The sequence below is a fragment of the Uloborus diversus genome, chromosome 1, assembly GCF_026930045.1.
Source record: "Uloborus diversus isolate 005 chromosome 1, Udiv.v.3.1, whole genome shotgun sequence".
Taxonomy (NCBI): domain Eukaryota; kingdom Metazoa; phylum Arthropoda; class Arachnida; order Araneae; family Uloboridae; genus Uloborus; species Uloborus diversus.
In genome coordinates, this window is record NC_072731.1 from 6,964,445 (window position 1) to 6,975,225 (window position 10,781).

General features: G+C 29.9%; 1 long non-coding RNA gene across 1 annotated transcript; it reads left to right on the forward strand.

The window, feature by feature from the left end:
* Positions 1-1,005: 1,005 nt before the first annotated feature.
* On the forward strand, positions 1,006-10,516 carry LOC129234412 (uncharacterized). The gene is made up of 3 exons (XR_008581539.1): positions 1,006-1,091; positions 2,935-3,101; positions 10,248-10,516. It is a non-coding gene; the product is annotated as an uncharacterized LOC129234412 (long non-coding RNA).
* The last annotated feature ends 265 nt before the right edge of the window (positions 10,517-10,781 follow it).

Here is a 10,781-nt window from a genome sequence, read left to right on the forward strand (position 1 = left end):
TTCATCCAACATTTGCCGATCTTATCCAATTCTATGCAGTATTGGCATTCTGAATTAAAATATTACTTTTAAAATAGTTTTTTTAGTGAATATTTTGTTCTGTAATGTGTTGATAATACTGGGAAAAATTATACTGAAATAATTTAGGAATATATTATCCACAAAAACGAAACGTATGGAGGTTCGGTTCTGCCGACACTGGCCGATCGCATCCGATGCTGCGCTGTATTGGTATTCTGAATTAGAAAATTACTTTTAAAACAGATTTTTTGCAAGACACTATAAATTTTTATACAAAGGTGCAATGAAAAAAAGTCATTTTACAATAATTTATCGATCTATAATACACGATACCGAAATGTACAGCGCTTATCTTCTGCTGACATTAGCCGATCGCATCCGATACTGTGCTGTATTGACAGTCTGAATTAGAAAATTACTTTTAAAACATATTTGTTGAAAGGCATTTTGAATTTTAAGGTGTAGGTTCAATCAAAAAAAGTCATTTTACAATAATTTATCGACTTATATAATCCACGATACAATGTACGGCGTTCCACTTCTGTCGACATTGGCCGATCACATCCAATACTATGCTGTATTGACATTCTGAATTAGAAAATTACTTTTAAAGCAGACTTTTTGCAAGACATTTTGAATTTTAATACGTAGGTAGGATTAAAAAAAAGTCATTTTACAATGATTTATCGATCTATAATACACGATACTGAAATGTACGGCGTTTTTATCTTCTGCCGACATTAGCCGATCGCATCCGATACTGTGCTGTATTGGTATTCTGAATTAGGGAATTACCTTTAAAATAGTTTTCCTATTGGATGTTTGCTGCTTCTAATAAGTGGATAAAATTGAGAAAAATTATTCTGAAATAATTTAGGAATCTATTGTCTCCGATAAAGAAATGTATGGAGTTTCGCTTTTGCCGACATTAGCCGATTCCATTCGATATTGTGCAGTACATCCAGTGCTCTCTGATGACGCATGCGCAGACCCGGTAAGTTCTCTCGCTCCGCTCCGTCGAAGGACGCCATTGCTGTTGTTATTAGCTTCATCATTAACTCGTTCTGTGGGTAAGTTTGAAATCGTTTTCTATATTGAATAGAATTGCAAATTTCTTTAAACTAGAATTTGAAATGTGTTATACATTTTGCATTCACTCTTTGTTCAATACACATAGTGTTCTGAATATCCGAAAAATCTTCCAAATTTGCTTGTGCTGTGTTTGTGATTGTTTTATGATGTCAATAGCGTGGGGGGGGGGAGGCATTTCAATTAAAACTTTTTAGCATGTGCTATCCTTTATTATAAATTGTTCCTTTTCACGTTTTGAGAATCGAGCTATATTAACGTTATCGCTAACACTTACAAAAAAAAAAAAAAAAGACGCCGAACTGTTTAGTTCTATATGTTACAGCTATTTTGCTTTGTTTTATATTTTCTTATCTTGCAGAGATTTCATATAGTACAGGGAAATTGCATTTTAGCTGTTTTCAAGCATCGAACAAGATAAAAACATATAAAATATTCTTTTTTTTCCCTTGAAAATTCTTCCCGTGCTCTTGAAAAAATAAGTTAGAATATAGTTAGAATAATTGTCATTTACTGTCAAGTATAAAGCTTATTTGTGAGGCAATATAAGTATTTAATTTATGTCAACAAACAGTTAATATATTTAACAATTCAGTTTTGAATCAGATATGTACAATTTCTGAACATTTTGAGGCTTCGAGGAAAAAAGATGGAAACTTTGATTCTTTACAAACATTTTTTTTTTAAACAGTGATGTTTTGATGAAAATAATTTCATGAATTCACAAATATTTTCAATATTTCAAGTGCATATAACATATTACTTTTCAGGGAAATCCAAACTCAGGAAATGGATAGGTACCGTAGCAAAAGAGGGTTGTAGTAAGTTTATGCTCTCTGACGCTGTTTTTTTTTCTGGTGCACTTAACAGTAGTTGGCACTTGACATCAGTTTATGAAAGTAAAGGTATTGAGTTATTAAAGTAAGCAGAAATAGTATCTTTATCTCTGTTGTGCTGTGTATTTTCTCTGTATTGCGATTTCAGCGGTTGTATACTAAATTGTTCAAAGTTGTATGTAATATTAAATATTTATTTGCAATTTATTTGTGATTTGTGCTTATCCAAGTTATTTGAGATAATTGCAATATAATGGCTGGAAGTGAAAAGATACTAAATTCTATAATAATTGCTTAAAATTGTATCTGTAAAAATTATCATAACCACAAAAGATTACATAATCTAAAAGGTTACTTATTACATCATCCTACTTGCTGGAGTAGTAATTGCTTGATAGTATTTTAAATAAAAAGCATATGTGCCTTCAAGATTTTGATGCATAGAAAAATGCTCAACTAACTACATAGATTTGAGGAAAAAAAGAAATCTCTTCAACTAACGAAATCCCTATTATAGCATATCATAGTGTATGTTGTTATTATATTTCCTTATTTTCAAAAACAAAATTTGAAATGTTTTAATATTTGCTATTTTATATCTAAATGTGAAAAAGATAATTTCTAATTATAAAGAGTATTTTGATATTATGGCAAATATGAGTTTAATGTAAACTTCTCATTAACATCTTTCAGTAATTTGATTTGTTTGCATCTGTTAAAAAAATTGACTTTTTCGATTACATAATTTTTAATTTTGTCTCAAGAATTATAGTTCAAGGTTAGGAACTTTCAGTTGTATGTTGCTATGGTTCGCTGGTATAGGTATATCTATATATGATATTTTTCATATTTATTTTTGGAACTAGGATAGAATGCACTGTAATTTGGTAAAAAATAAAATGCATACTTGAAACATAACAGTAATGTTTATTATTTAGGTTTATTTAATTACTGCCTTTTTTAATATCTATGTGATTTTCCCTGCCAGAGGTTCAAGTTGTGCCGCCCGTATGACCTCTTGATCTTTTCAGCAGGGAATCCTCTCTCATCAGACTCTAGAGATGAATGATCCTGTTTGTCCACACAACAGAAGATCTTCGACCGTCTGGCTTCGAACCCGCAACCCTTTAGTCCACTTCACTGATCCATGATTTGGTAAGTTTGCTCAATAATAAAGCCAATTATAAAAAGGTTTTGTATCGCGATTTTTTTTTAAATGTTAAAGCATTTCCATGTAACTGATGTAACATAGTAAATTTATCTATGTTTAGAAAAATTATTAAGCTGAAACAACACATCTAAATTGATAATTTCTTTCCTGATACAGGATTTGGGTCATTCCAAAGTTAGGGTAGTTCTCAAAAGGTGAGAACAAAAACATTGCTTTTGAGCCATTTTTAAAATTTTGGAATTTGAAATCAATTTTGCTTTTATTGCATAGCATGTATACCTCGAACATCATACACAAACATAAAAAGACAGCAGGTATTTATGCAATTTAATGATCGTCTGTAGATAACAGATTTTGGGCATATAGTTGTCCGGTAGGTAACAGATTTTGGACATCATCATAATCAGGGCTGTGGAGTCGGAGTCGGACTAATTTTGGGGTAAAGGAGTCGGAGTCAGAGTTGTTAGAAACCATGCCGACTCCGACTCCGGGGCTCTTTTTTTCTTTCATTTTCACTGACTCTCCTTGCATTTTTTAAAAACTGACTACCAATTGGTTCGATTACATGTATAAAAAGCTACTAATGAGAAAATAACTGCCATTATGGCAATCAGCTAGCTTGAGTGCTTACCGAACTTTCTGTAGCCGTCCCCTAGTTTTCTTGCCTTTTAACTTAACTAATAGCAACTGTCAGCAGACTGTTTTGTTGCCTAATATTGTCAAGTAATCACTTTCAAATAAAAATAGAAACATAGTGTTTTGTTCAATCTCAGTTATAAAATAGTAAAAGGAACATAACAATTTAGTTAGACGAGGCCCGTAGCTCAGGTGGAAACTTTTGAGAGTGATCCGCAAACTCAGATAAGTTCTGGCGAAAATGCACAAATCCAAAAGATCCGATGAAATAATCGATTTTTTGTTCTTTATTAAGACTATTTCTATAAGCGTAGTTCTCACTAAAAAGTATGGAACAAAATAAGTGTAAATCATTTCTTGGTTACAACACTCAATAATTACAGTTAATCTTAAAATCTTCATATGAAGGTTAATCTAAAGCAGCCAGTAAAATTTAAATTAAAAATTTAGCGAAGAAGAAATATAGGTATAGTAAAAGCTATTCGTACACATTTGTACACCGCCGAATTTTGTGTAAAATTAGCTCCTGATGTGTATGGGCCCTATATTTGTTGAAATTTTATTGATAAAGTATAATTTAAAATATATCCGGGAAAATTTTCAGAATTGAAATATTTATATTTTTTATAAACTCTGAAATTAACTTTGGAAGTCACCTACCAGATGGGTGTCACCCGGGCCAAACCACCCCCTCTCAAGAACTTTGCCGGGAAAAAAGCTTTTCTCTCAAGTTACAGCTTTCAAAAATTGAAAGCACACGATTTGATCAATATCTATTTGTTAAACATTAAAGGGGGGAGGGAAAATTACAGCTAATCCTTCTCAATTTTTTTAAAGGGATTTTTAAGTCATCTCACTTTTAAACTCGTAACTATTGGAAAATTTGAGTTTTAAATTGAATTTCTAACGTTGTATGTGTCTTGGGTTTACAATGAAAAAACAAAAGGCAAAATTTTCATAAAAAAGAATTAATATTTCAATCTCTGTTTAGAGGTTTTCCCCCTTTCCCTGAAGAAAAAAAGGGAATTGAAAAAGTACAATTAAAAAAATAATAATAATAATAAAATCAGGAGTCGGAGTCGGGCGTTTCAAAATCCAGGAGTAGGGGTCAGAGTCGGCCATTTTCCTTCCGACTCTGCAGCCCTGATCATAATGAAAGTTTCACTTTTTGAACTTTTCCAATGAAAATTTTATCTATTTTTAAATCCTGCAATGAAAAATAGAGGATTTATGAAGTACATGAGTGACCTTATATACTGGTCTTAAAATAATAAAATTTTGTTATGGTTTTGTATAATCCGAAAAAAAAAACATCCATTTTGCCGGCGCAGGTGATCAAGTCGCCAAAACCGCCGCTGTTGGCGAAAACCTGAATTCCTCTCTGGTAACCCTTTGCATATTATACGCTGTGAGTTGTCGCCAATCGAGGTTTGCTTGGCGATTTTTGCCGCCTTTGTTTACTACTCGTTACATCATAACTTGAGTTTCTACTGTTATTTATGTAATGTCTAATGCATAATGTATTAATTGTTCAAAATAGCAATGAATTAAAGAAATTAACATTATAATAGCCTTTAGTTGGTAAGGTTACAAGACAGAAGAGCATATTATAATATTGAATAAATGGACAGAATTATCGGCGTCTAGATCATAACGCAATTTGGACATCTCACATATATGTTTAAGAAAAGTGATTTTACTTCAAAGATACTGCATAAAAACATATGAAAACACTTTAAAATGATTAACAATTGATTTTGAGGATCAAAAAATACCTTTAAAACATATAAATCATATATTTAGTACTCAAATAATAGCATTGTCAAGATTGTAACTTTTGGACATACATAAAACTTCCATCTTCCTTCTTTTTTTAAATTTTTTACACAATTAATAATCTGTCTTTAATTTTTTAATTTGTAGAAAATATTATCAAAAAAATATTCAGTTTGAGATTCATACCCTTAATTTTGTTTTGAAACGGTTAGAAATAATTTAAAAAAAATTTTTTGATGGTACATTTGCCCAGTTAACGTTTTGAAAGTCCAAAATTGTGCCTTTTAGCAATGAAAAAATATTTTTAAGGGTATTTGAAGAGCATTTTTTCCATAATTTTTAATATATTTAACAATTATTTCCATTTATCATTAATATTCCATAATTTTATTTTTCCGTAATTCTTGCCTCTATACAGTATTATTATTTAACTCAAAAATTTTTGAGTCAATTAAAATGAAAGTTATTTTGTGTTGAAGCTTCAAAGTTGAGGTCTGTGCTTGCTCCCCCTTTTGAGAACTGCCCTGTAACCTTTTCCCAAATTTTACTCCAAAGTTAAATGTAAACATTAAAAATGATAGGTCTGACATATTTTTCATTGATACATTACTAAAATTAAGTACATTTTTTACTTTTTGAATGGGGTTATTGAAATTGTGTCCTATAAAACAACCATGTCCCAACAGCACTTTATTTATTTTTAAACCTTTTTTTTTTTCATGTAATTTTTTTAAAATATGTTTCTTTTCAACTCATTATTAACATATTATACTAACATGTTTTTAAAATGAAATTTCAAATTTATTTTTATTTTATGGAAGAAAATCTTTTGTCTCCTGTGGTACTGCCTCCTTACTTCTTTAATTATTATAATAAGAATGTGTTACTTAAATATTGTCAACGATAGCTATGTACTCCTACAAGTTATTAATGTAAAGTAGCCATTTTTTTCGCATGTGCTATTTTGAAGAGTTCCAGGTGAGGAAAAAAGAACTTTAGACATAGGTGTCTTTTTTATGTGTCCCCTGCGTTACTATTAAATTATAGAAAGATATAATTATTTTATTGTTTAACCCATGTTAAAACTTTCAGGTTGAGTTTAAAAGAAAAAAAAAACATATACTTTTGCATTGTTTCCATTAATACAAGGGGAATTTTTAATACCATTTTGTCCCCTGTGTTACCTTGATCTTGGTAACACAGGAGACAACAAAGTAACATAGGGGACTTAATTGTTTCTAAGCTTGCTATGTAGTTAAATTTTAAAAGAAAAAACATATTTAGGTTGAAAGAATATGCAGTATTTTAAATTATATGAAAAATATGTCTGTTTAATATAATTAAGAAATTGCAAATGTTTCTTTGGTTACAACCAAATTTTATCACAGATCGATGAACAAAACAAAGGAGGACTAAAAGGCACATTTTTCTTCTCTTAAATTCTATTTAGATTTCTGTTGTAAGAATTTTTATCTCTTTTGGAGTTATCATTATATAAGTTCAGTTTTGGTACTTGGAAAATATTTTTAATGAAAAAGAGCACTATTTTTTTTTTAATTTCAAGAAGGGTGTAGTGTTTAAAATAAGAAACAGGTTTTTACCTTAATGTTACTTTCTTAAAGACCTGCTTAACCTACAACAATGAGATTTTTAGTAAATTTGTCCTCTCTTTGTTGCAGAGTGCCAAGTATTTTCCTTTTTTCAAATCTGAATATTTTATATTTAATGTTAATTTGTAATGAATTGACTTATATATATATATATATATATATATATATATATATATATATATATATATTCATTTCTAGTTCATATTAATTTTTTTTCCTGGTTATTGTCAATTTTAAACGAGTTTGTAATCGTAAGGCTGATGCATATGGTCACGAGAATTATGAATTAAAAACAACAAGTTTTAAATTTAACATCTGAATATTTTCCTTTGCATTAAAATTACTTTGACAGTCTGAATTAATTTTGTACTGTGGACAAATTATAACTTTCAATATATTCAAAAAAAGTATGTTTCTTTATCGATTATTGAACATTTTAATTTGTTCTCTATTTCAAAATTATTTTCTACATCTGATGACTTTTTCAAAAATTATTTTCCGCATCTATTTTGAAGACTTTTATATCATAGGTTGCGTTTGACGAACCTCACCGGTCGACCGGTAAGTAACCAGTTACTAACCGCGTCGTTCTATGATCAACCGGTTACTGCTGCGGTTATTATTCTAAGAGGTTGATTGGTTGATTGGAGCACGTGATCATTAGTTGTCACGTGATTAACTAACCGGTCGCTCTCGGTCGTGCTCGTCGAACGCACTCATAGACTACTAGAAGCAATTATTTTAATAGCTGAAGTCAGTGGTAGCCCTGAGGAGATTTTGTTTTCATGAAAAATAGTGTTTATAGTAAAACTAGTACCAGATTGTCTTAGTAAATTCAACAATAGTGCATGATTAAGAACTTTTGATTGTGAAGTATCTTTATTTGAATGACAAAGAAAATAGATGACTTACTTTAATACTCCTTGTATTTTGAACTTATTCAAGCCTAGAAATATGTTTTTATATTCTAAATATTATTTAGAATATAAAAAAATATTTCTATAAAATAATAATACAATTATTTTTAAAAATTAGAAGAATTAGCATCTAAAGCCTCTAGAATTTCTTTTCCTTTTTGCTTGCAAAATACAACAATTAGAATTGTGAGCAAAAATGAGAAGTTTTACGGAATCTGATCTTAATTTAAGAAATGTATTGATCCTCAAAAATCCATACTCTGAACAGTAGTTTGATAGATCATTTTTGAAAGTAATAAAATTAACAATTTATGCAGAATAAACTACTTAATGATAAAATAGATTCTTTCTATTTAATTCAATCTAAATTTAATGGTGGTAAGCTAAATCTAAAATAAAAAATTTTTCAAAGTGATTTTCTTATACATTTAATCTGTATTGAATTTCTATCGCCTGTAAATTTTCTGCTGTAATTACCTAGCTTAGGTTTGTACTACATAAATTTGTTTGATATTGAACCTATAAGTCTTCACTCTTTCTGTTTACAACAACAGAAGTACACAACCATTCAAAGAAAATCATTTATATCCGCAAATCAAGTTATGCGTAATTTTTTCATTTTGTAATTTAAAAATACTTGCTAAAATAATATGAGGGATAATGTATTTGTATAAGTTATTTTACAGTGTCTAATAATTGCAAGGGTAAATGGGGGCTACCACTAAAAGCCCACAGTGGTTCACGAGCAATCTTCATGTGATCTGCAAACATTTTAGTTGATGGTGAACAGCATCATTTTTGTAGCTGAAATTAAATTTATCAAAGAAAATTTTTGGAATCATATGATTTCATCACACATAATTGTTGTAAAAAAAATATCTCCATTTCAACTTGTACCCTTTGGGGAAAGGGTTCCCTCCCCCCAAGCCGAAAAGAAAGGAAAAAAAATGTAGGAATCTGCAAGAAATTTTTTGAAAATATAAATTTGCCAAAGTAAAGAGTCTTATCAAAGAGTAAGACATGATTTGGAAAATATTTCGTTACTGTTATAATCAGCAGTGAAATAATTTTATAGTCTTTAATCATCTCCACTGGAGCAGCAAGAATTTTTACCTGAAAGGGAGGGGAGATCTATAGTCTTGATGTGTTTAATTTTATCTAATTGGTAGCAAATTGCTAACTCTACCGTTTCTACAGTAATAGAATTAGCAGTATATGTTGAAGCTAAGAACTCGGGAGAGTTTGACCTCCAAACCATTCTTGTTGCACCACTACTTATGTCAGATTAACTACCAATTAATTAGCAATACCCTCATTTTACATGGATTTCATTACACACAGTTTAAGATTTGACACCGTTATTTCATTATATATGGATGAGTTTTGATTTATGCTGATTCAACATTAAAATGCATAAAGTTTTTCAAAATTTTCATATTTCAAACTTCTAAGATTGTAGATAACAAATGAAAACTGCATTTTGGCATGCTTATATATATTTGGCATGCTAAAAATGTCTCCAGTGGCTCATGCTCCCTTAAATAATTAGGGAGCTTGAGCCACTGGAGACATTTTTAGAGCTCTTTTCAGAGGTAATGTTATTAAACTCACACAATTTATAGCTCACTTGAAAAAAAGCTTTTAGAAGTGACAAATAAGAACAAAACCAACAACAATACCAACATTGATGATACTCGACCGAAAGCTTCTACATTTAAATTTTGAGCCATATTTTGACAGATCTTTCTGATTTGTGTTTATAAAGGAAGATCCCATCATGGAAATGATGCAAGTGACCATGGATGTACTCATGCCCCACAAAGGCAGTCATTTTTCTATGCCCCTGCATAGAAAAATGACTGCCAAAGGAATATCATAAACAACTCTTATTCATATTCCCTAAGTTAATTCATATTTTCTTCATATCCATTGTGTATTTATATTGGAATTAGTACATATTTTTTATCAATGGAACATAACCTAATCTATTTTAACATTACTGTTAAGTCTTCATTTACGTTTGTGTGGAATGTAACCCCTGCAAAAAACAAGAGTCCATTGTATGTAGTTTACAATTTACATGTTGGTTATAAGTAGTAATCCTTACTATGTGTTTGCTTTGCACATTGCAGAGTTAAAAAAAAAGTGTAAATATATTTTAAGTGACTGTTTTTTCTCTCTCTCTCTTTAGCAAGTGTAAAAATTAAGTAGAATGCTGCGAATACAAATGCTATCAGCTGCAGAATCGGCAGATACCTGCTGGAGCTGTAGATTGGGATCATCGGTCTCACAGTATCAAATAAAGGACACTGAATGGTCGAAACGAAGACAAAAAAGCTGATAATATGTAAACACAATGTATATGTATGTTTTAATGAAAGATATTTATGTTATAAATAATATGTATGTTTTTTACATGTTACCTAGCTGATAATATGTAAAAAAAAATGAATAAAAAAATTTTTCCCAATGAACTTGTAAATATATAAATTGTTCCAAAATATTAATTTAAGAAAAAAATAAGGATTTTGATTATATCATTTATATGAACGAATGAGAGAACAAAAACATTTATGATGGAAATACTGTCAGTGGGAAGAACTATCATGCTTAAATCTGATCCTTACTCTTAACAATAATGAATCTTAATTTCCCACAATCTTAATATTTGGCGTAAAAAAAGTAATTTGCTGCTCATTAAAAATCATAAAAAATGAAAGATATT